The sequence below is a fragment of the Kryptolebias marmoratus genome, linkage group LG12 (genome assembly GCF_001649575.2).
Source record: "Kryptolebias marmoratus isolate JLee-2015 linkage group LG12, ASM164957v2, whole genome shotgun sequence".
Classification (NCBI taxonomy): domain Eukaryota; kingdom Metazoa; phylum Chordata; class Actinopteri; order Cyprinodontiformes; family Rivulidae; genus Kryptolebias; species Kryptolebias marmoratus.
The window spans coordinates 3464540-3490777 of NC_051441.1; the positions used below are offsets into that span (position 1 = coordinate 3464540).

The following is a 26238-nucleotide window of genomic DNA, read 5'->3' on the forward strand; positions in this document are numbered from 1 at the left end:
AAATTAAACGAAATAAACATTTGAAATATATGAGTTTGTATGTAATGTATGAATATAATATACAAGTTTCACTTTTTAAATGGAATTACTGAAATCAATCTACTTTTTCATGATATTCTAATTTTATGACCAGCACCTGTATGTTTGCTAAGGTCCCTTAGCTGGGTCGGCCATCTGTAGGTGTTCATCTAATGATTTCTTTCTGGATTCTCACCAAAGAAGAGGTGAGAGCAAAACTGGGAGGAGAGGGGAATTATCCCCTTAATGTTATTTATTTGTTATCTGCACGGCTGAGATTTGTTTCTGTGCAGAACCTGGACGGGTTCTGATATGATTATGGGTTTTAAAGACAATTAAAGTGTTTCTAACATTAAATGTGGGACATTTAGTAAAGTTCATGGAAAATACAGACATGATTTCTGTTCCATACAGTCCAGCTTTGGTGGAGTTATTTAAAATGACTTGCCTTGTGGGAAAATTCTAAAAAAAATAAAAATAAAAACATCCTTTACAGTTTGAGAGCTGAGAATGAAAAGACCTTCGCTTGGTGAGGACACAAGCGTGATGATGGTCTATCTCAAAATACCAAAAGCAAAACTCCCTGATAAAGAGATCCTGTCGTGCAGCATCATTAAATACAAAAACAACCTAAGACTGAACACATTAGCAAACCTAAATAAAAATATTCTGGAGTCCAAATTCAGTTTTGGATTGACATAAAAAAATAAATAATTAACAGCACGTCTGGTAAGATTTCCATGCAGATCTATTAATTACTAAAAAACAAAAAAACAAGCGAACCGTACTAATCACGTAACCTTCTTGGCGAAGGTAATGATGCAGCTTGTATCAAATGTTTCTTTTGAAACACGTTCGCCTTCATAAAAACATAAAACACATTCACTTTGACAGCATTGTGATGAAGATTCATCGTTCCAAGAGTCTCACCACCAGCTGTTTTGTGTGAAATGGGACCTTAAAAACCTCAGTGCTGTTAGCAGAGAAGCAAAAAAGAAAAGAACCGTGTGTGTGTTCTGTACAATGCAGTGAGACCACGTAGAAAAGGGAGCGAAGGGGGCTGGGCCAGCTCTATCTCACATTGCCTGCTTTCAGAAAGGTAAGCCAGATGAGGAGAGAGAGACCTGGAGCCCATTTATATTCATTACAGAATATCTGTCTGCTCTCACTCTGCCAGTCCAGCCACCATCTCTCTCCATCTCTCTGTCACACACCTCGACTCGCCAGAGAGTCTGACAAACCAAGAGACAGATTCAGCTTCCTCTGCATAAACAAGAGCTAAGTGAGGTGGTTCTGCAACTGTTTCTGCTATTAGGATGAGAGCTGGAGGCGGCCAGCTGGCCAGGCGCTTCCAGCACCGAGCACATCTCGAACACGTTACACACCAAGTCCGTCCAGCTGAAACACTCGCTTTATCTGAAAATATTACACGGTGAGAACAGAGATTTCTCAGCATATGTTGCCTCCATCTGCAAACCTGTTAATGAGAAGAGCGTAGAATGTTTATTTGCATTTGATAAAACATTTTTGTTCATTTGTTTTTTTTTCCTTTTGTGACAAACCGAATGCTGACGTCCCTTTCTCTACCGTCTCAAACTGGAAATCTATCAAAGAGAACAACAGATTTTTAAAAGAATTAAAATTTGAGGTTTATGTTAGCAGACAACAAAACTAAAACCACGAACAAGTGATTTTTGTTGCAGCTCCACCCTCAGATGGAAAAACCTCAGTCATGTCCCGCTAATGTAAACACTGCTGCATATCAAAGACATGTCCCGGTGGCAAAGGAACAGCCGGAGGTGCACAACAAAGATCAACTCTGAAATTCAAACTGCCACAGTCCCAAAGTGATGAGAATCCACGGAATATGTTGAAACAAACCCAAACCTCAGAGCTCAGACAGGATGCGCTCCCAACGTCCTGGAGCCTGACACCGAGGACATCCTGCGGAGGACATCCTGCGGAGGACACGACAGCCGACTGACTGTAAGAAAACATTCAGGAAACAGTCATTAATGCGGCTGAACTTGTGGGTTTTTAATGTATTAAATGACTAAATGAATTTCTAAGTTGTACCATTTTGAAAGATCAATATAATACCCACTCACTGGCCACTTTATTAGGTACACCTGCTTGTTAACACCAACGAGATGTATTAAAGCTAGAGACAAACGCTCCCTATTGGCTGGCTGCAGTATAGTTTTTAGGTCCTGCCCCTCCAACTAAACAAACATGACATTTCCCTGACTAAAAAATAAAAATACACGTCAGAAAAACATGTTCAGGTGTTTATTTTTGGTAGTTCTTATGCTGCTGTACATTCAAGTAGGCATTTTTTCCAATACACTCATTTTAATTGGTTATTCAAAGCTTAAAGAAAAGTGCCATGCAGGCAGGACTTTCGTATCGATGAGCCATAATGCTCAGATTCAGACATTTTGGCCTCAATGGTTTGAGCAGAGATGCTTCATCCATCTTTATTAACGCTGATGGTTAACACAATAGCTAAGTTCTGAGTATTACAGAAACCATCTCTATGGTCCAAAAACTAGAAACTATCCAGCGAGCAGCAGTTGTGTGGAGCTAAGAACAGGAAACTGAGGCTCCTACTCACACAGGCTCAACAAAACTGGACAATAAGAGATTGGAGAAACAATTCCAGGTCCGATGAGTCTGGATTCTCTGGACTCCTTTGTCCTCCTCAGTCTCCATCCAACCAGCCGCCTTTGGGATGTGGTGGAACGGGAGATTTGCATCATGGTTGTGCATTTGACAAATCTGCAGCAACTGAGTGATGCTATCATGTCAATATGTTCCAAAACCTCTGAGGAACGTTTCCAACACTTTGTTGAATTGAAGACACGAAGAATTTAGGTAGTTTTGAAAGTAAAAAGGGTCCAACCGGACGCTGGAAAGGCAGATCTAATAAAGTGGTCACTAAGTGTATTTTAGTGGCCCATTCTTCTTTTCCTCTCCTCTGTTGGTACAAACTGACCAGGATCCTCACAATCGAGTTAAGACATATTCCTAAAACAAAAACCAAAATTGTGTTTCCCTATTTTCTACAGTTCATGTTAAAATTAAAAGTCATAATCATAGCCCTAAATGGCATCCAAAGTCCTAGACAAATGAGAGTGCTACTTCTCTTTGTAGATTTTCAATAATTCAGACTGTGGGTGATTAATTATGCGCTTAAACAGAAGGTAACTTAATTTCTCTTCTTGGTTTCTTAAAGCAACTTTAAATCAAAAGGACATTTTTATTAAATTAGATGTTAATTATGCAATTATTAACTCAAACGCAACTTTACAGTAACGCCAAAATGCAAAGACGAACCCCCATCACAGATGTTGATGGGTTTTTTTATGAAAAGTTTACATTTATCCAAGAAATCCTTGAACGTGGCCAGATGGCAGAGTCTTCAGGCGACCAGCCCTGCTGCGAACTCAAAGGTGAAGAGTGACAGAACAGAGACGGAAACGCTTCTGGAATTCTTCACAGCTACTGCCAAAATTCTCCAAAACAGAAAATAAATTGACTTTGAAAACATAAATTTAGGCACACGAGCACTTCCACACAGATAAACAACATGTGATCTAGATTTCCTTTCACTTGCAAAATGAAAGGCAAACATCAAATGTTCAGACACCCACTATATTCTCCCCTGGGGTTCTGGTTATATTGCTGGGAGGAGGGAGGGAAGACAACCAGGTGGCTCAGTGCTGAGACACTGCCACCAGGTGGACAGGGGGTGGAGCTGCAGGATTTGGCTGCTGCAGGAAAAGGCTGCGATCACAGCGGGGATCCTGGAGTGTTTAGAGGGTCACCTTGTGCAAAACAGGCAGAGCGCAAAACGGCGAGGTACAGAGACAGACTGCAGAGTTTAGAGGAACAGATGACAAATCCAGAAAATAAGCCAGAGAACTGAGGTTAAGCAGCAAACCGTTGCAGATTTGAATTTATGCAGGACACATTTCTGAACATAAATCGAATGTCTGCATGTTAGCTCAGTTTTCTTCAACTAATTCAACCTTCCCATAACACCCCATAACTATAACCTCCTCCCTCTGTAGAGAAATCTGACAGCAGGTTAATGAAGCGTGTTCATTATAAGGCGAGATTCCATTAAAAGCTTGTTCGGAGCATGTGCAAATACATCTGGGGGGGGATCACTAAGATTGAGCAAGTGAAGGAGCTCAACCCTCATTTCAAAAAATCATACACAGCTGGCTGGAGGCACACATCCTGTCAAATGAGCGCAAGAACATGGATCACATACAGGAAGTAATTCCAACTCCTCTTAATGAGAAACTCACGATTACTGACAGGAGTGGCTTTGAGATGTCGCTGAAATTATTGGCAAGAAAAGTGAAATAACGCCAGCTGCTGTAGGTGAGCCTGGCAGGCAGGACAGTCCACGGGAAGAGGAGCCATCTTCCAAACATGAGAGACAAACACCAGATGTGGAGCATGTATGAAAACATGTCTGCTGAAAATCAGTGTCTGTCCATTTCGCCCAAGGCACAAAGGACAGCTCGGAGAGAGAAAAAAGAAAGAAAGAAAGTGAGAAAATGCCAGAAACAGTGTGCAAACATGCATGACAGAGCTGCGCACGAATCCGGCAGCGGGTCGGAGAACGCTGGAGTGTGTCGGATCCAGGGCCGCGGGAGGTGTGATGGATTAAGAGGCACGGGCAGAAACAGAGGTCCTCCCTGAACCGTGGAGCTAACCCCAGCAAAACAACATCACCATCGCTCTCTATATCACTGATGGCCTCCATCTCTCTCCACTTTTTAAACCATCTCCTCAACTGCCCATTTTCTCTCCTGTAATACCCACTCTGGATGGCTATAAAACCAGGCAACCGTGCCACCGCCGCACACCTTCTTTAATGCATTTAGAGCCTCATTCTGATTGCATTTCCTACTTTAGAAAATTTAAAATGAGAAGTATTCATACGCGCATGAACCTTTACACACCATAAAAACACAGTTTGCTTAGCCTAAATTGTTTTTGTTAATATTCAAGCTGCACTATGTAGCTTTAAATATATTCTAAGTCTTGTGATGAAAATAACAGCCTACTTTAGACTTCATCTTTAAAGAAAAGTGACTGCTCTGACGCTTTGCACTATATTTAATTTAAACAGACTGTATCAAAACATAATCTTGTCTTGTAATACAAAGATGGCAGACACTTAAATTGTTCTAGCAGACAAAGCAAAGATGCACGGTTTCACATCTGCTTAACATTATTTAACATAATAAAATAAAAAGGCAGCAGGAATCCAAGGCCCTGTCCACATGGGAACGCTTTTAATAAAGAGTTGTTTTTTAACGTTTCAGCCTTGTGTCCACACAGAAATGGTGTTTTAGGAGCTCCTGAACAATATATATACATTTTTAATTTGGTTCCAAAGTGAGAAAATCACTAAACGCCGCTGCGTTCTGGTGTGGACAGCCTAAACACAACGTTTTGGAAACTATGACGTCAAAGAGTCACCTTTTACAACAATAATGACGGATTAAAATCTTGTGTTTTCTTTGCAGACGCCAGCTTTTCAACAGCAAAACCTAAGTATTTTTAAATTTACACTGAAAAGTGACTCAGAGGGAGTCTTTTATATCTTCAAAAAGAAGCTAACTCCACCGTTCTCCGACACATTTAAACTACAGTCAAATCATCGACGTCTTCGTCTCTGTCAGGTTCTTATTCTCTGTCTGTGTGCGGTTTTCTGTTAAATTGATTTGGAATAGTTAATTGAGAAGTACATTACCTGAACGTGTTTCATTACACACACTAATGTCCTCACTGCAGCGACCTGCAGCCAAGCAAATCAATTTATTTGCACGCAGTGTTTTAAACAGTCGATGCAAACATTTATTCAACATTTTAATCACACCAATCAGAAAGAGAGATAAAGTCCTGACCGGGCAAAGGAGGAGGCACGAGCTCTGAACGTGATGTAGACATTCAAACCTCAGAACGAAAGTTAGAAATCCAGCCTCTGTAGTCTGTTCTGTGCTGAGAACTATAAGATTAATCAGATTACAGCACAACACAGGCAACAAAATACATTATTTCTTCTACATCTAGTCAGACAAACACATGCAGAGGAGCAGAGGTAGGCCACATATTATTAAACAGAATTTAACTTTGAAAGTTGTGCACACAAATATAGACTGTGATTTAAATAGACTAGAAGCCAAATGGCTCGCTGGTTGCAAACACAATTCTGTTTATCGGTGTATTTTTTTAGCAATTATGAGTCACCACCTAGTCCCCAACAGTCATAACCCAGTGAAATACCACCCTAAGACTGAATTTAATCAGTGAAAAACAGAAGTAAATTCAACAACAAATATGACAAAAAGTCCACAGATACCTGCTGCAGGCTTCCTCAGTAAAGACCGTCTGACCACTAAACTCAAAATCGTTTTTTCTGTCCAGAGCAGAGAATGAACACTTTTTTATGGAACTATGTTTATAAACTCAAATTAGTCGAGCTTCTATAACCTTCACTGATACGCCTGGTTCGGTTTGACTCCACCATTTATTTCCTACCCTGCATGAAGCTTCTTCCTCACAACGAGCTGATCTGGAAGCAAAAAGGGAACGGTGCAAGGAGAAGAGGCGAGACGTGACCACATTCAGCTCAATGATGCAACTTATAATAAAAAGGCAAACAGAACAACAGGGTGTCTCTCTTCACATTGTTTCCTCTTTACTCCAACGTTCTCAGGAGGCTCATTCATGCCCAGGATCTATGTATCCACACCAGTAAATCCATTCTCATACAAACCACTGGAATCAATTTTAGACTTAGGCCACACAGAAACTTAAATAAAAGATATTGTTTCACTGAAATAAAAATTAAGATGCATGGGCAGACACATCCAGCCTGTGACAGTGAAAAATATTGCTCCTTTGCTGCAATGACGTGAGGGATTTTTAAAAGCCGAACTAAAAACTAAAAGCAATTACTCAGCAACATGAAAACAGACACCTCTCTAACATGTTTTACATTCGAGCTTTAATCTCAACAAACAGCAAAGACGAACGCCATGAGATGAATCATTTGAGTGAAGCAACATTTCAAATGCTTTCTCTGAATAAAAAAAAGGGGGTAGGTATAGAAGAGCCTCTTTTAGTAGTTGTCCTTCAGAATGACTTTGTCATGTAACACATTTCCAGCTCAATTATCAACAACCGGTGGATTTCAAACACATTTACGGAAGACCAAAGAAGTAGGTAATTAGCAGGAGCCCCGGCTCATGAGGGGACCGAACACAAAGCCTGTCTTTAGCTCCGTCTTTATCCTCTTCGCTTGTCTAATCTCTTCTGATCCTCCTCTTTCCACAGGGGCTGTTGGACATCATGTATGACTTCACCGGTACTTTTCAATGCCAACAGGTTGAAGCTTTTATAAACCAAAGCATGAAGCTAAATGAGACGTCTGATCAATAAGAGCCGGCTTAGAGAAAAACAAAAAGGGCTTTAAAGATAACTATTGTATCCCAAACCAGATTCAATTAAATATACATTAATTATGCACATTTAAAAATGTACAACAAAAATAAGACATAATCACAGAGTTCTTATATTTGTGTATTAAAAGGATTAAAAACTTAGATGTTTAAAAAACTGTCTGCGATACAAAAAGCTGTATTATACAAAATCTAATTAACGTTTTATTGCTTATTGTTATTACAGCCTGATTTAATGTTCAGAGTGTTTTACTGTAAGTATTCCCTGGTAATGTTATTTGTTTCCATACATTCACCAAGTCTGTATATTTTGTGGCAGTTTAACCTCTGATATGTATTAAAAAGTTCAGCTCATTCAGGAGAAACATGTCAAAACGTGGAGGATTATTGTTTTTAAACCCTGATCTGTGAACAACTGAACTGATTTTAATTAAATATATTTGTGTTGCTTTAACTATTTATATATCAGGAATATTGTATTATGACTTATTATTTGTAACTTTTATACACTTTTCTAAATATTTACCTTTATTTACAAATATTTCTCCATAGAAGTACACCGAGATTCATTACAAAATGTTCTTTTTGTTTACTTTATTTATATTTTTCTTCTTATTCTAATTATACTTTTTCAGCTTTTTTGCTACATTTAGCTTTAAGCTATCATTGTGCTAAATGTAGCTACCATCCTGCTACTTTTAGCTTCTTGCTAACATATTTTTATTTTTACTTTAAGGTAGTCTTTTGCTATTTTTATCTTTCAGCCAGAATATTACTTTTAGCTTCTAGCTAGAATTTTGCTAACCTTAGCTCTTAGCTAGCTTTTTGCTGCTTTAAGCTTTTAGCTAGGCTTTTGTTATTTTAGCATTTAGGTAGATTTTTATTATTTTAGTCTTTAGTTAGCATTTTGCTGCTTTTAGCTCAGTTTCAGCTTTTTTTAGCAAATGTCAGGAAAGTCATTCAGCACTCAGCGTTCACACTGCGATGTTACAGGAAATGCAAATATTCTGGTTTAAATCAGACTGAAATCATCTGTTTAATTAAATATCTGGAGTATTGTAGACGGGAACGATAACTCTGTGAAGTAATCTGTAGAAAATAATAAACTCTTATGTAACATATAAACCAAAGTGAGCTTTTTCTCTTTTTCCCCGCCCGCTCATTGTCCTCCTCCTCACTACTTCCTCTTCTTTTTTTGAGCAATTTAAAAGATGAACTGAGCCAAGAGCAGTACAAGTTACTCAATTAGTGAGAAGTGATCTTAAGCAGAGCTGGACTGAGGTGAGAAGGTCACTAGAATAAAAAGAGGTGTGGATCCTTTCCACTGAAAAACTGTAACTTCAATTAGGAAAATATGACTGACAACAACTCTGATTTTATGTGTTTAATCAATACACTGAAGTGCCCTTTAGAACTGTAGCCTTGTACACATCGCACATCTGTCTCCAGGGACAGAGCAGCTGTTAAAAAACCATTAGCAAATCAAAGATCAATATAAAGCATAATCTTGTTGCACAATAGTTCTGCCTCGATACTGTTGCTCTTTCTATTAGGATAAAGTAATTCAATTCCAAGCCAAACACACTCACACACACACACAGAGACTGAGGAGAAGCCAATTAAGATCGACTGTTCACTTAACGTGTCATACTGTCATATTCTGCTGCAATATGAGGATCAAGGGCAATCTAATGCTGCGGGGGGTCAGAACTGGCATTCTTCCACACAGCAGCTCATCTTTACCTCAGGGAACAATATTCAGGCTTGTTAACAGATGTCACAACTAATTTCCCTTTCCTTGAAGAAGTGTAAATTTAAGGCAATTGTGCAGTAACCACTGAGGCAAAGAGCTGCTGCACAGGCCTGTCATTAGGCAACACTTCAGGGTCATCCTGTGTGGGATGGAAAGTTTTTCCCCTAAAAGAACTAAAAAAAATACAATACGTACCCAGAAATGTAGCTACTGTAACGAGCTAAAAGTAGCAAAACACTAGATATAAGAAGGAAATGTTAGATTAAGACTAAAAGTAGCAAAATGGTGGGTAAAATCTAAAGTATGAAAGGGTTGTGAAATGCTTAAAGTTGCAAAATACTAGCTAAAAAGTAAAAGTTGCATAAGAAGACAGTAACTTTGCTGAAACAGATTCCAAACAGAACAATGTTTTTGAAGGAACTGAAGAGATTTTAATGTATTTCTATGAGGGAAATATCTGTAAATAAAACATAAAGGTCAGAAAAAAGAAAAGTCCTAGCAGCCATCTCCTGAACGAGCCGAACGTCCTGACGTATGAAAAAGTTGCACAGAGTGTGCAGAAGTTGTTCGATTACAAACGATGTCCAGATAAACAGAGCAGTGTAAATGCTGACTCAGCATTATTAATGAGTGAAAGCATCGTTGCTCATTATGTTGATAAAAACACATTTATCCTGAGCTACAATTTTATTTGGTACAGAAATAAAATAACTTCATAGAGTCATGAAACCCAGGCAGAACCTCAAAGAGCGCGGAGGGCATCTGAAGACAGGTGCAAACTTTACTCTCTGTCTTATTGCTTTGCTGTTGCTCTTTTCTGTGAAAGGAAGGAAGAGGAAAGGTAGCTGCACTAATAAGTTCACTTCTATCTCTCGGCTGCACTTGGTACGACCGGGGTTACTTCTTTGTGCGCCCCGGTGTCACTCTGCCTCCCAATTACCTCGAGCATCCACACATACGCACACGTTCATGTATATTCAGGCAGAATTTTAAATAACCCATGTTAAATTCATAAAAGATGGATCATTCTTTAAAGCTCAAAGTGATCTCCTCACCTTTTTAAACGCATACGTTTTACGCTGAAGGCTAAAAACGGAGTCGCGTCTTTCTGGGACGCATCAAACCAGAGCTTTTATAACGGAAATTAAATATCAGTAAAACTGAACAAAGGCAAATGCTGTTGATCATATATTCTATTAGAGTATCAGTGCAAAACAGCTTTAAAAATGTGGCTCAAGCAGACATAAATTGTTTAAATTAAAGGGCTGGCGTTCCCTGACAGAATGCATAAAGGCCGCTCCTTTCATGACTAAAAATTTAATGTTATGGCCAACACTGCACAATCTCATTATGATCTCTCTATAACTCATCCCCAAAATAAACTCTGAGTGCTGACAGATTACAAAAGAAAGGAGGCGGGCGATATGCATTCCAGTTATGAGTATGACTTTAGGAGAGGAGACTGTGCTGTTCTCAGCTAATATCGACTGTGAAGGAAACTCTAAATAGGCCAAAACCAGAACTGTCTACTGTAGTATTTGTCTAATATACTAAATATAACAACATAATAAACTTTGTGAAATTCTGTTAAGGCTTTTGGTTTTGGTGTGCCACCTCGAGATTAACAGATTAACTTGCCGAACCTTTGAAAACTTTCTTGGCTGCAACTCCCAACAGTTTTAAATTCCCAGTGATTTTTTGTTTTTTCTTGTATTTACTCACCGAGGAACAGTAGCAGAGGTAGAGGTGAACGCAGAGTTTCTGCACACGTCAGTCTCTGTTTGGCAGCTGGCACTTAAATGCCAACTCCTATTCTTACACTACTGAAGTAAAAAAAACCTGCAAAACTGCAGCCGAAAGCAGATATCGAACAACAGGGACTCCGCCGTATCATACGTATAATTCGGCCGGCAGTCGGATTTGAGATCAGTTTATTACCTGCACACAGGGGCTCGCAAAAGTCAGCGCCGGCAGAATCAAATCCACTCCCAAAGCTCTATTAAGATAACAGCAACAAAATAACTGCCAGAGTTAGTAAAGGTGGCAAAACCCCGTGTGTCACCTTTCAAATCCCAGCCCTCCTAATTCATGTTAAGGTTACATGTGTTCCCCTCAATATTCTCTGCGGCGGAGCCTTTGGGGGGGTCATCAGATGATGCTTGGTACTACAGTCGGTCCTGAAAGAGGGAAATGCCAGGCAGATAAAGCTGCGAGACTACCACAAACACACACAGTGACATTTCAGATCTGCAGAGAATCTGGGACTGTAACAAACAGCTCTACTTCCTAATTCATCTCGTCCTGCTTCTCTATCTCTGGGAACACTCCTGCTACTATCAAACTTTAAGCCCAAAAACTCATTTTCTTCGCCTTTTCTGCCTTTTGAAATTACATATGTTAACTATTCTACACGTTTTGTCTTGTGTTTAAATTGCCTCTGGAAAAAGATGCCTTTGGTGCAAACTCCCTCTGAGATTATCACTCTCTTTAATGAAGTCATTTGAGTCAGGCAGGCACATTCCAATCTCTGAGCAGCCAATCAAGAGCGCCAGAGAGATTTCTCCTCCTCTGGCAGATGCCAAGATGGTGGCAACAGCAGACAGTGACGGACTGAGAGATGGAGGTAGATAAAAAGAGGAAAAAATGAGTCAAATTAAAGGCCTGGCATTGCAGGACTGCATATCTCCCGCCACCTTTTGTGCCAAAGCTGTAGTCATTTTGGTCAAATCTCAAATACCATGTGTACAATCTCATGTGTATATATCTGTTAGCACTTGGAACATGTGCTGAAAATAACTCAACACCTGAAAAATTCTACAGCGTGGGCCATTTCTATGGATTCACCTTAATAAAAGGGGAATGGTTGAACACATTTTTTAAGTGGTGAGAAACTTGTAAATAACTCAAGAAAGAATAAAGTTACGTTAAAACCAAGCACACCGTTGTTTTTCTTGTGAAATTCCCAATAAGTTTGATGTGTCACATGACCCTCTTCCCTTTAAAAAAACAAAAGTTGGATTCAATATGGCCACCTTCAAAATGTCACCACCCATCTTGAAAAGTTTACCCCTCCCATATACTAATGTGCCACAAACAGGAAGTTAATATCACCAAACATTCCCATTTTATTAAGGTGTAGCCATAGAAATGGCCGACCATGTATTTTGAATAAATGTGGCAGCCATCTTGAATTAGGTTGACTCCAAAAGTTAATCACAACAAACACAGACACAGGTAAAATAATTATCACAGGCAATACCCAGACAAAAATTATGGCAAACTGTCCATAATACCCTTGAATGAAAACGTATTTTTGCCCATTAAAATACCAATAATGACTTTCAACTAAGATTTGAAAATAAATAAATAACTTGTATTGCTATACAAACCAAAAAAAGAGGAAAATAAAAGCAATAAAACCAATAAGCTTGGGGGGAAAATCCAAGCACAAAAGAAACAAAGTTCGGCTGCACAGAAAACATGAGCTCTGTCCAAAAGGACCACAGCGAAAATAAGAAACTATCATTAGCCAGCTCAGGCAAATTAAAAAAGGAGCTCAGAAATGAAGGAAGAAAGAAGGATAAGTGGAAAGAGCCATAGGGTTGCCACGGCAACTGAAATTAGAGCCGGGGACAACAAGAGAAATGCGAACGTGTGGGAACAACCCAGGTGAGACAGACTGAAAGGGGATTAAAGACAAAAATTTAAAAAGGAGGGAATAAAGAAGGAATGAAAGACGGATTCCGAGAAAACTCGAGACATTTATCGTGTCCACGCTGACAACTTCTTCAAGGTATTAAAGGGACTCACTGCGAAGCATGAACTCAAACATAAACAATGTTATCCTGGACGAAAACAAAGGGTGCCATCTGAAACAGTTTTATCCACATGTTTATATTTAGTTCTGAAATGCAGGTCTGCACTGAATGTAAACAAAGCATTCGGCTGAATCTGCCCAAAACCACGTCGGAGCTCGAGTCACGTGATTGACCTACATTATGCTTTACTTTCTCTACTCCCCAGGTTTATAAATATTCAAAGGCAATTAAAAATGGGTAAATTCAAAGAACTAACGCCACTGTGACAGCCATTTTGTTTTTATATTTCACTGAAACCTGGTAGTGGCACGCCAAGTTGTTTCCTGAATCTGCTTTTCCACTCGGGGTGCTTTTTTTTTTTTGACAGAGCACTTTCTGAAAAACAAAAGAAAAAGAGAAACAACTCGATTATAGTTTATTCTGAAAGGATTAGGAAAATAAAAGTCAGCTTTACTGACAGAATACGTGCATCTCTGTCCACACCAATCCAGCAGGCTGGTGAAAAATGAAAGAAAATAAAGATCCCTGGTGAGCAGGATTAGCAGCGGGACACGTCTCTGTTTCATTAAAGGTGTTTTCAGCTGCAGGACTTCAGGTGAGTAAAGTCAACTTGTGTGGACACAGTCATTTTTCAGTAAAAACGTAAAAAAGGCATCAGTCCTAAACAAAGCGGCAGCTGAGATTAGTGCTTATTAAAACGCTTTCACTGCTTTTTAAACAGTTTGTTGTTGTGCTGACACTTGTGCTGTTTCAATTAGCAATGCATGAGCAGAAGACGAAATAATCACGCGCTGTGAGAAGTATGAACTTCTGCAAGTTGGTCTTAAATTTGTAGAGGTGGCTGGTAAATAAGGGGATTAGACGGGATCGACAAAACCGGGCCAGACGTGGGAGGGAGGTGGTTAATATTCCGAGAAAAATCTAATAATTACCGGAGGAATCTGAAGAGCGGTTTTGCTTAAAATGAACACCTCTGGTGTCGACATTTCTTAAGTTTCCTACAATAAATAAATAAATAAAAATGCTTTCTAACCTTTACAGAAAATTAAAAAAAAATAAACTTCCACAAAAGCAGCATTAAAAAAATGGGAAAACTTTGGCAGAGCTGTTTTTTATTTTCATAAATACACCAGATATGATCAGCTAAAGGGTTTTATAACCCTGCGGTGAACAGAGATGAACGATGAGCAGCTGTTAAGCACCTTTTCAGTCTGCTCAGAGGTTTCCAAGAGACAGATAATACTAACTGGTGGCTGGCAGTTTATGGGGTCTGAGTGTTAAGACCTTAAATGTCAATACTGGTCTCTTGGGAGGGGATAATTAAAGCATAAAGATCTAAAAGGCTTGTCACATATGGCTGGCCAGCTGTCACATCTGTCTGTTCATATTTAGGCGAGTAACAACTAAAGCAGCAGCAGAGTAATGGCTGAGCATTAAATGTCAGCTGACTGAGCTACAGTATAACTAAAGGCTAGCACAATAAAGCCCACTGACTGAGAACAAGCCTGGCATTTAAAACAATACACAACTGCTCTATTTCTCACTGTAGACATTCGCTCCCAAGTGGGCTGTCTTTAAAGATCTACAGCGGTCCCTCTGATCGTTCCTCAGACAGCCACAGTGTTCGCCGTTATGGAAAGCAGCAAAATCATCAGAGGAAGACTTAAGTGTTTTTACTCAAGAAGAAGATGCCAGTTCATCAAGTTTTTCCTCTGAAAGGAAGAACAAGCAGTTTCGTTGTTGTAACCAAGCCAGGGTTACTCGAGGAAAACCACACACAAAATTAATTTCCTCCCACTGAAGCAGTGGTGTTTTCTGACTGTGTGTGTAGATCTGTAGTGTTAGCCAAATATCTCATGAATTAATGAATGGATTTTAATGAATCTCTCAGAAAGTAATCCTGGATGCACATCTACAACTGAGTAACTTTTAGAATCAACCCACCACAGCTAGCTGACCTTAGGAAACACAAAAATGACTATAAATCAGCCGGTTTTACAGTTATTGTGCTGAATTTAGTGTGGTAGTAGCTGAGAGTCATTCACAACTCATACTCTGAGCGCTAACACACCTTCTCACATGAGATAACATCATTTACAAGATGAAATTTAGACTCAAACTGGCCTGTAAGGTGGCAGGAAATATGCGATCCTTCATGAAATGCTAGGCCTTTAACCCTCCCGTGGCCTTCAGGTCAAATTAACCCGAAGGTACAAGGACTTCTCTACCTGTCTTCAGTTACGAGGTCTTCAGCAGGGTTAATTTAGTCACACTTTATCTAAAAAAAGCCACGTTTGAGCCAAATTGTTCAAAGCAGATGCATCTGTAAGTCCATAACTGTTCAAAGGAGCTTTGTTACTTGTTTCTCTGAGGGTTCCTCATTCTGGTTTGCTTCTTAATGAAAGGGATCAAACTGTATTTTAAGGAAAAACGTCTCCATTTGAAGCCACATCTTTAGGTCTTCCTTTCAAATTTTACATAAATGCACATTTACAAAAGCGACTGGTGTCAGGAGTTGCTGCTTCAGGATGGAGCAAACGAGTTTGGTATACGGAGCATGTGTGTTTGGGACGTCTTTGGTTTGTAAATGTGTGTTAGGGCGTAGCTGTGCACGACGGGCAGCTGCTGGCAGTCATGACTGGCAGGTCAGGTGAGCTCCGTGGTCTGCTCAGGCGTGCAGATCCAGCTCTACTGACTGATCTGAAGTGGCTTCAATTAACTGAAGCAGTGAAGTGTGAGGGAGGGGACGAGGCATCGCAGGCCCCAGACAGGCATCCTGACAGATTTTAGGGGGTAGGATGAGCGGGGCCCTTTGACAGGTCCCGTAATGCCCCACCAGCTTCAACCTTTCTCCATCTCCTCTTAGCTAATTACTAAGTACTCATATAGAAACGCTTGTCATTGTGATCCCAGCAAATTTGACATTTAAGAGCAGGTCAGCAAGGACGGTCTTTCTCCTGTGGATACACACACCTCGCCTGCAACATAAGCAAAACACGCACACTCAAAAAAATGTCTATTTTTAATCACTGAAACTACAAGAAAATTCGTTTTGAGTTTTACAGGATCTACCAGAAAGAGGATTATTTAAAAAACTCGACGAGTTCACAACACATCCTACGAGGGGATTTGTTTTCCTGGATACGTGCAGCAACAGAAAGGCTAGAAAACAAGATAAATCACACCTCAAACATCAGATCTGATTTGTGTCCTGGACTTTACCTCCACACGAAGAGCCACTTTTAGCTTTAGCTGATGTTCTGCTTTCGGCAGATTTCAGCAGCACTCAGCATTCATGCTTGGTTTCCACAGAAAATGCAGCTTCTCCAGTATTAATCAGTTTCTGAGTATTGTTGCTTTGAAACACTTGGTCAAAGCAGATGATATGCGTCGCAGACTAAAACTTGGATTCACCAATACTGGTATAGATCAGTATGCACCTCTCGCCTTTCCCCCGCAGATCTCCACCCCATTTGGTACTCACCTAGATCAAAGCCCCTTGAACATCTGCTCCCTTCGCCGCCGCCATGCCAGCCAGCTGGACTCCGTCCGTCACTCCTCTCCATCTATAGGTGTGTCAGCGCTGCCTGGCTGTCCAAGGCCCGAACTTCTTGGCAAGCTGCTAGCTAACACAAACAGTGGGAAAATAAAATAAACAACAGTGTTGTTGTGCGAGCGAGCGTGGGTGTGAGAGTGCCTTATCATATTCTTGCAAGAGACTCCTTGTCAAGCTAACTGGTTGTGTGCGCATCTGTTATGTAGACGACTCGAATGCAGAACATCTTTAAGAAACAGCGTGTGTCTGTGTGACAAGATACCGAGGAGACACATGTTTTACAAAGACTGGAGTGAAGTTTACCCAACCAAGTGGGACGGCGCCCTTGTTCTGTAATTACACCGAGCTTTAAAACAATGATCAAAAGACAAACTGATCAAAACGGCAAACTAAAAAAAACCACAGGTGTAAACAGAGACATAAAGCAACGCTGCCTCATCCTCTTAAATGAATTGGAAGTGCTTATAACGAATACATTCAAAGCAGATTTCATGTTTACTTAATAATTCTTGGGCTATTTTCCCACTGACCCATAAAAATAGATTAAAAAAACCTTTGTGAATGTAATCCAGATGCACTTGCGTGTTGATGTGATGCATAAAAAAGGGTGACACAGACCCCAATAACTGAACAAGCATGTGACAGAAATGACTCACAGCTCCAGCATGGACGTGTGCTCTGCCAGACTCATTAAAATCCTCCAAATCTAATTCTCTTTCAAATAACACCCCTACCTAAATAAACATGACCACGGATGCTTTCTCATCCTCCGCATGCCTGTCAACCAAAGGCAAACAGGATTTCACAGAGCATGCTGAGATTTGGTCAGAAATTATTGCAGAAAGGTCTGAGTGGATTGCAACTAAATGTCTTAAATCAAACAGCCACAAAGATGCAGTTTTGGGCTCATATTATAACCAATCCATAAAGATTCCTCATCTTTAAATTGGAAAAAGCTACAGTAATGTTTATTCATATAGAGCTTTTCATCTAAATAGTATAACACAAAACATAAAATCAAAAACAGATGATTGAAAAGAACATAAATAGATTTTGGTTACATCATGGAATTTAGAAAAACAGAAATGGAAAAAATGTCATGGATTTCAGTAGTTTTGTGTTTATTTTTTGGCTTTGGTGCTTTGTTTTCTGGAGTTATGCTTTTATGTTTCTGATTAATGTTTCAGTTTGGGCTTTTTGTTTCTTTTATTTAGTCGTCTTTATGTTTAGTTTGGTCTTCGTTCCGTTTTTGCTCCTTGTGTTTTGGTTTTCATGTCATTATTCGCTTCTCCTCAGTTTATCTCTTGTTTGCCTGCCACGCCCATCTACACCTGTCCCAAGTTTTCTAATCACTCACCTGTGCTTAAAACCTGGTCATTTCCTCCACGTAATGTCTGGTTCCTGTCATGTCTTGCCTTGCCACGTTAAGTTCTGCATTTTTTGCTTTTGTTGATTTTTGCTGCCATGTCAGCATTTTGTTTTTGTTCTTTATTTTTTTTAAAAAGATTTTATTTTCCTTTGACCTACGATGAGTCTGCGTATTGGGTTCATTACAATCTCTTCTCCTTAACCTGACAGAGAAATGGAATTTGAGAGCAAATAAAATCGATTTAAGAGAGCTCGATGTTCTGTCTTGTCTGAGTTTACTTGACGGTAGTTATTTTTTAACCAGTTAGTAGTTTCTTACAGGCACTGAAGTCATTCTGACAGCTTAAAGAACTCAAAGGAGCAGAAAAGCTGGATTTTATCAGCATGAAAGCGGTAGGAGATATTACAGAATCTACTGACAAACTGTCCAAGAGAAAGTATGTATAATAGCGACGGGACTGGACCCAAAACAGAGCCCTGTGGTACCCCACATAACAGGTAAGTGGTATCTGACATGATCTGGTTTATATGGACTCTGAAACTTCTGGTAGGAAGGTTTGAGATCACTAAGGGTGGTTTAAGTTGTTTTGCATAACTAGATCATTAAATACAATGACTAACTTTAAAACAGACTTGAGACTACAGGGAGAGCAACAAAACTGGGAGTCACATGTTGCCTCAGAAGGAAAATAAATTGTTACCCACTGAAAACCTAAACACAAACTCGTATTGGGCTCAGAAATACTGTGCAGATAATAGGCCACTCTTTATGGGCTCGTAGAATTCGTGACCAGCATCCAAATTCCTTGTGGACGTTTTTCTTTTACCTCAGAGATGGAAAAAAATGATCTGCATGAATGAATGAAATATCTTAAGATCCCTGTGTTTACACATATAGCAAGGAAATGTCAATCAGATGCAAAATACAAAGGTTGAGGCATGAAAGAAATGTCAAAAAGATACACAGGTTCTGTTGTGTGTGTATTGGACCAGCAGCGTTTGATCAATAGCTCAGCTGAATATGTGATTGTTCTCTCTGACTCAACAAAGCAGACGTGCACTCCAAACATGATAACAAAATAGTTGGCGTCTGAATCATTAGCTCCCCCCCCTTTCAGATTTATTCAATGAGACACTCATTAAACATATTTAAGTACAAAAAAACAGAATGGGTCAACCTACTTAACAACTTTTCAGTAAAAATGTTAGTGTTGCATTTTTTTTTATTTGAAATTATTTGCCATTTCAGACTGCGTACTTATAATTATATTGAAATTCATCTTGTACAGAACAAAAAAAGCTAAATAAGTTGCTAACACAGAAGTGCACATAGCACCACTCAACCTAAATCACATCTGTAAGACTTTATGAAGTTATAGGTCTCACAATCATGTACAGTAAATGAGAAAAACATTATAGCTGCAAGGCAAAACTGTCTGTTTACCTGTCGGTCTACGTTCCTACCCTCACCTACAGTCATGAACTTTGGGTAATGACTGAAAGAATGAGATCTTGGATACAGGTGGTTGAAATGAGTTTTCTCCACAGGGTAGCTCAGGGGTGGGTAATCCTGGTCCTTGAGGGCCACCATCCTGCAGGTTTTCCTTGTTTTTCTGCTCTAACACATCTGATTCAGAGGTTAAATCACCTCTTCATGTTCTGCAGAAGCCTGTTAATCAGTCATTGATTCAAATCAGGTGTGTTGGAGCAGAGGATCAAGTAAAACATGCAGGATGGTGGCCCTCCAGGACCAGGATTGCCCACCCCTGGGGTAGCTGGTCTCTCCCTTAGAGACAGGGTGACAAGTTTGGTTATCCAGGAGGGACTTGGAATCGAGCCGCTGCTCCTCCATATCAAGAGGAGCCAGTTGAGGTGGTTCAGGCATCTGGTAAGGATGCCTCCTGGACGCCTCCCTAGGGAGGTGTTCCAGGTGTGTCCAGCTGGGAGGAGACCCCAGGGAAGACCCAGGACACAAGACAAGAGACAGTGTCTCTCGTCTTGAAATCCTCCTGGAAGAGAGACGTCAGGGCTTTCATGCTGAAGCTGCTGCATCAGCGACCCGATTCTAGAACAAGTAGCGATGGATGGATGGATGGATGGATGGATGGATGGATGGATGGATGGATGGATGGATGGATGGATGGATGGATGGATGGATGGATGGATGGATGGATGGATGGATGGATGGATGGATGGATGGATGGATGGATGGATGGATGGATGGATGGATGGATGGATGTTTAAGGAGATATAAGTTTGTGTTTCACATCATTAATGCACTAATTTAAGCACAACAAGCAGCAGCATTTTATTAATATATTATTAAACACGGAATAACATTTATCTTCTCTTAATTACAATTCAAAGAAGAATCAGGGGAACATAAACAGCCCTAAGAGTGAGGTGGGTCGAGGTTCTGCATCGGATTGTGTTGTTCATTATAAATAAGCTGTCAGACTGATAAAGTCTCAGGAGGACCCAGTACATAAGTTTGTAAATTAAGACCTTACATAACTGATTAAATTGGTTTAATTTATTATCGTTAGGTGATCACTGCTCTAGGAGAAACTGGCTGGTTGACCGGGGTGATCTTCCTGGTGTTCAGATGTTAAGAAGATCAGTTAATTAGGACGAGGAAAGAACATTTAAAACTTTAAAAGTTAATAATAAACATTTTTAAATCAAACTGAAAGCGAACAGGAAGCCGAAGAAGAGATGTTGCTTCTTCGTACCGGTCAGAAGATGAGCTTCTGGGTTCTGGACGGTTTGTAGAGATGATTTATCTAAACCAGCATACAGGGAATTACAGCAGTCCAGACAGGAAGTGATAAAAGCGTGAATAGCTTTCTCCAGATAGATTTATAAACCTCATTCAAAGAGTTGTCAAATATCCCTCCCAGGTTTCTGACAGCAGAGAGACTGTTTTCACACAGGTCTTAGAAGTGACAATTGTGACCAAAGGAAATGAAGGAGCTTGGAGCTTTTATAATAGCCCAACAAGACTCTGCTTTCTTGGTTTTCTACTCTTCTTTGGTCTTTTATCATTTGCCCTTCTGTATTTCCAGCTTTTGCAAGTGGTTGGTTGCATCCAGAAGTTATAATAACAAAAAGTCCAACATGCCATGTCACCAAGGCCTGACTAGTTGACCCCAACGATGTCAGGGCTCTGTGACACAGCATGAGGCATCTGAATAAAAAAAAATCCATCCATAAAAATGGAGAACAGAACCGCTAGACAGAAAGGTGGGGGGAAAAAACAAAAAGTGCTGGAGAGCAGGAAATAAGAAGCAGAAAAATGAAGAGCTGACAGGGGCAGAATGAAAGGCAGATTCAAAGGCTGATGGAAAAAAACAAGGACAAAATGATAAGAGAGTGAAACAGAAGCTCAAACAATAATCAAGAAACAGAGAAACAAACTGAGTGAAAGGCAAAAGAGAGTGCAAGATGATTGACATAACCCCCCAAGTTAATTTCCTTTTCATAAAAATGACAAATTAAAACAGAAGAACACCATTTGCTCCTTCCTGTCTCACTAATCATAAAACCAATGTGTAAAAACAAACAAATCCCCAGCGGGTTACATCAAACCATTGACTAAATTCAAAAGGAACCACTGAGGGAGAGTAACTGACAATTAAGAGCATAACTGTCATCACAGTCAATAAACCTGGTGCCACCCACACAAGGGCAATGAGCGTCGGACCCATCATAAAGATGGATGAAAGGCTGCTAATTCCCCTGCAATGCAACACCAACTAACCTCTGTGCTATAAAGGCTTACAGGCTGCAGCATTCTGACGCAACAGCCATCCCACCCTGTTCCTTTCTCATTTGCATCCAGAGGGAAAATCTGACATTTAAGTATAACCTTGCTGACATGCAAACTAAGTGCAGCCAGTTCCATAACCTACATGTGCATTAGAATAAAAAAGTGTGCACAGATCTGAGTCCAATCGTAGGCCGATGCATACTCTCACTCAATAAACCCGATTTAATGACTTCTTGAGCTCCTCCAAGGTGACATTTTCTCTATCTTCTACAGCTATCAATCAACCAAACCGCCATGGCTCGTCTTCCTCACTAGCGCCTGCCTTCAAACACATCCCTCCGCTCAGTTTTTCATTCTAAATCTTCTCCTGTGCCACCATCTTTTTCCTCTTTCCAACCAAAACAACAGTCATTCCAGGAAAGGGCCATCAATCTCATTCAATGAGAGCAGAGTGTGAGAGCGCCAAGGCTACAGCAGATTACTATCTGTTCTACCTCCACTTTACACTGGATAACATTCAGACGGAGTGGACGGGGGAAGGCAGCTCAAAAAACAAAAAAAGACATTTATGACAGCACATCGACATGTTAGATCTTCATAGACTAAAACAAAAGAAATACAGCAGACTTATTTAGACATCCTAATCCGAAATGGCAACTTCAAACCTGACCTATTATTTAAAATAAAATCTCTAATTCTCTAATTGATTTTAAGATTAAGATTTGTGCTGAGAGTTTGTGTTTTAACTTGTTATTGCGAGGGTGGCGATAAAAAAGGCAATAATGGTTTTGGTTGCATTTGTCTGTTAAAAAAATATCTCAAGAACTACTGGATGAATTTCAACGAAACTCTCAGAAAGTGATGCACAACTGATTAACGTTTGGAGTCGACCTGATGGAGGATGGCTGCCACAGCTCATCAAAATGGCTATAAATCAGCCAAGATAACACACACGCTGACAGCTAACAGATCACGCATAACATCACTTTAAAGGCTTTTACAAATCAACTATAACTCAACATAAGATGATCTTAGTTTAAAACTTTGTTATGAAAGTTAGGGGGTGATAAGCATTAATTCACGGAATGCTAGGCCTTGAATTTCTGGATTGCTTGTTGAGAAATACCCTATACTGTCTTTGTTACGCTGCAATGTCCCCATGGGAAAATACTAAATATTAACTGTGGAAAATGTATTTTTTTATCTCACGCCCATGTTAAATCTATAAGATGATGTGAAGGAACAAACTCCACAAAGCCACAAGTGGACTGAGTCACTTTATTCTTTAAACTTTAAACCTATTAGGTGTAAATCAGAACAAATTTGCATTTTCACACAAAGCAGTGACTGAGGTGAAAAAGCCAGAGCCGTGACCTTGCAGCCAGGAGTGGGTTTTTTTTTTTAACGAACCGCCTCGCTGCCTGGCGTGCGGTGGCAATAATCCATCCACGCTGTGTGTCCAAGGCTGAGCCGTGCGACTCGGAGGAAAGATCATGAGAGAAAGAAATAGGTTTGCAAAATAAAGTGTGAAGTGGGGACTCTGAAACTAAAATTCTTCTTTTTCCAAGCGATTTTGTAGTTCTTATACAACACGCTCTTCTAAAGCAGCGTGCAACTACATTCAGTCCAAGGACACGAGCCAACATGTCAGCTCTGACAGCGACATCCACAATACAGCATGATAGGGCTAATTTCAATGCAACTTTCACAGTGAGGAGGACCTACAAGGGGGCAGTTTTGTCAGGCATAATAAACTCTCCTTGCCTTGTCACAGCGCTGTTGAAGAGGAAGGTTAAACTTAGAGCCGTCTGTGAAGCTGTCCCTCAGCAGCAGCAGCGCTTTGACAGGGGATCAGCGTGGTGTGGCTTCTGTTGGGCCTCTGGGCAACAGCAGGGGGAAGCAGTGGTGAGGCTCAGCCATGCGCTAAAGGCTTTGACACTAACATAATCACTGATAATTGATTCTGCTGGTGAGAAAGGTTTAACATTAAAAGATAAAAACGGCAGCGGTGGTGGCAGCGGTGGTGGCAGCGGAGTGGCTGGGCCTAATGTGAGCTGAAGGGACCGAACGCCACCTGCCACATGCCAACAAATCACAAAAGAACACAAGGCTGTGAAGATACATCATCAAATCACTGTTTACCCGAGAACAACCTCAAAGTTGGGCTTTGATCAGCAGCAGACCAAGGAAAGCAAGGGAGCACTTCAGCCAAGGGCGGAAAAAAGAAAAGATAGCAGGACAGAAAATGTACAAAGAAGACAGACGGCCTTCACTACTGCAGGACAACAACCCCTCAATACCACATAACAGGGCTGGAATAAATTATCTGCAAGAACTGCAAACAAAATAGCTTGTTGTTAAGACTCTTTTATCCTATTTACAACCCTAATTCCCAACAACCATTGAACTCTGCACATGGTAGACGTTTTATTTAACTCACAATGGAACATAGTGAACATATCAAATGTTAAAACTAAAAAGTTGTACATTTAAAAAAAAAAGAAAAAGAAAGATGATGATAACAACAGCTCATCTAAAAGAAGAATCTGAAAAAATCTCTGAGCTCAAAGGACGAGGATGCTGAGTGCTCATGATCCTGGGGCCCTCAGGGGCCACAGCATTAAAACCAGGTTCTGGTTCTGGTTCTGCTCAGGAACACTGTCTGTAAACACAGTTCACCGTGCCATCCACAGATGCTGCTTAAAGCTCTATCAGGCAGAGAAGAAGCCAGATGTGAACAGATGTGTCTCCTCTGGACCAAAGAGGAGAACTGTTCTGAGGTCAGCCTGCCTCTCTGATGGTATGGGGGTACATTAGTGCCTCTGGTATGGACAGCTTACACATCTGGAAAGTTTCTATTAAGGCAGAAAAGTAGAACAACATCTGCTTCCATCCAGCAAAGAAAACTCTGGATTGTTGAACAGTTAGAATCTTACAATAGACCAGAATGGGACAACATTCCCTCTAAAACCTCCAGCAGCTGCTCTCCTCAGGTCCTAGATGTTTACAGGCTGTTATTGGAAGAAGAGGGGATATTTCACAGAGGGAAACATGGAGTTTTATTACTTGTTTGCTTCATATTTGCAATAAACAATTAAGAACAATACATTTTAATGGGTTACATTTCAGTGTATGTTACTCCTGTTAGCTTATTATAAAAATTACAACTCCTATTCTACACAATCTGCTACCACCTGGTAATTATTATTAAATGCCAACCTCTGGGGAACACTAATAAATTGGAGTTTGTTCTCATTTTTCTGAGCTAATCAAGACATTTTAATCAGTTTCACCTGCAGATTGAGCAGACGTCTCTTTCTTAAAATAGCCAAACACTATGTTTTTTCCCAAGTCACCCTTAAAGGTTTGTTATTAACATATAATGGAGACACATGAGGTAAGTGTAGTAGCGGTGACTGGGGTGTGCCTATTTGCTGAGTGAACTGATGAAGACAGAGGGCTCCCTGTAGTCTTACAGTCAGAGCTCTGATAAATTGTTCAGCCTCCACCTTTCCCCCAACTACAGGAAGTATGTGTGCATGAGGATCAGTATGGATGCCTGCTAGACTGGAACTGACAACATTAAGTGGCGGCGCAACCATTTTTATGAACACAGGGAGGGTGAGAGCACAGAGGAGTAGGAAGGCAACTATTATGTCACCAAATGGTACCACAAAGGAGCCGGTCAGACTCCAGAACCAGACTACCCAGTTTAATGGCCGCTGAGTACAAAAGGAATGAAAGACAGAGAAAAACACACATCTTCATCTCAGGTTGGAGTTATAACTATAAACACTACATTACGATGAAAGTGACCAGTGAGAGATGAAAGATTTTGCAGACATTTAGCAGAACTTCTGAAGGAAGACTATATGGGTCACCACACTTCCAGAACAGGAAAGGTAGAAAATGTAAAGAGAAGAACAGCAGAAATGGCAAATAAAAGATGCAAAGGGGACCAGAGAAAGCCACAGGCTGGGAGGCAGAGGGGCGAGGCGGGGGAAAGAAGAAAAGGACTTGGGTGATGAGCATGTGAGGAAATGTAAATGAAAAGCTGTTGAACAGAAAAGGAGAACTGAGAATGTGAGAGATTACTTTAAGAGCTGTTAGAAGGGAGCCTGAAGAGCACTACAAAGCTGACAAAGAAATACTCGAGGCTCGGGTTGGGGCACAGGCACAAGAGGAGACAGTAATGCAGGACACATGATAAGCATGCATCATCCAGCCTTTTGCTTTTAAACTGGGGTTCGTGCTTTCGACAGGAGACATCACAGCGCAATATGTTCCGAAAAAGAAAAAATAAGTGCCTGGAAATTAAAATACAAAGAGATCTAAGCTTTAAGCAAAAGAGGTAGAGAAACAGAAGACCAGCAGCTAGGATTGGGCAATGTATATTTGAGTTATTGAGAGTTTCCCTCCATTTAGACAGCATCTTAAATTTTGCTCTGGAGCTAGCTGGATTGATTAAA

General features: G+C 40.3%; 1 protein-coding gene across 1 annotated transcript in view; it reads right to left on the minus strand.

Moving 5' to 3' along the window:
* The window catches only part of LOC108237743 (speckle type BTB/POZ protein), an 87369-nt gene that overhangs the window by 51416 nt on the left and 9715 nt on the right, over nucleotides 1-26238 (minus strand). The window contains exon 3 of the transcript XR_001808649.3: nucleotides 16561-16702. The gene's annotated coding sequence lies outside the window, so the exon portion shown is untranslated. The remainder of the gene's footprint in view (nucleotides 1-16560; nucleotides 16703-26238) is intronic.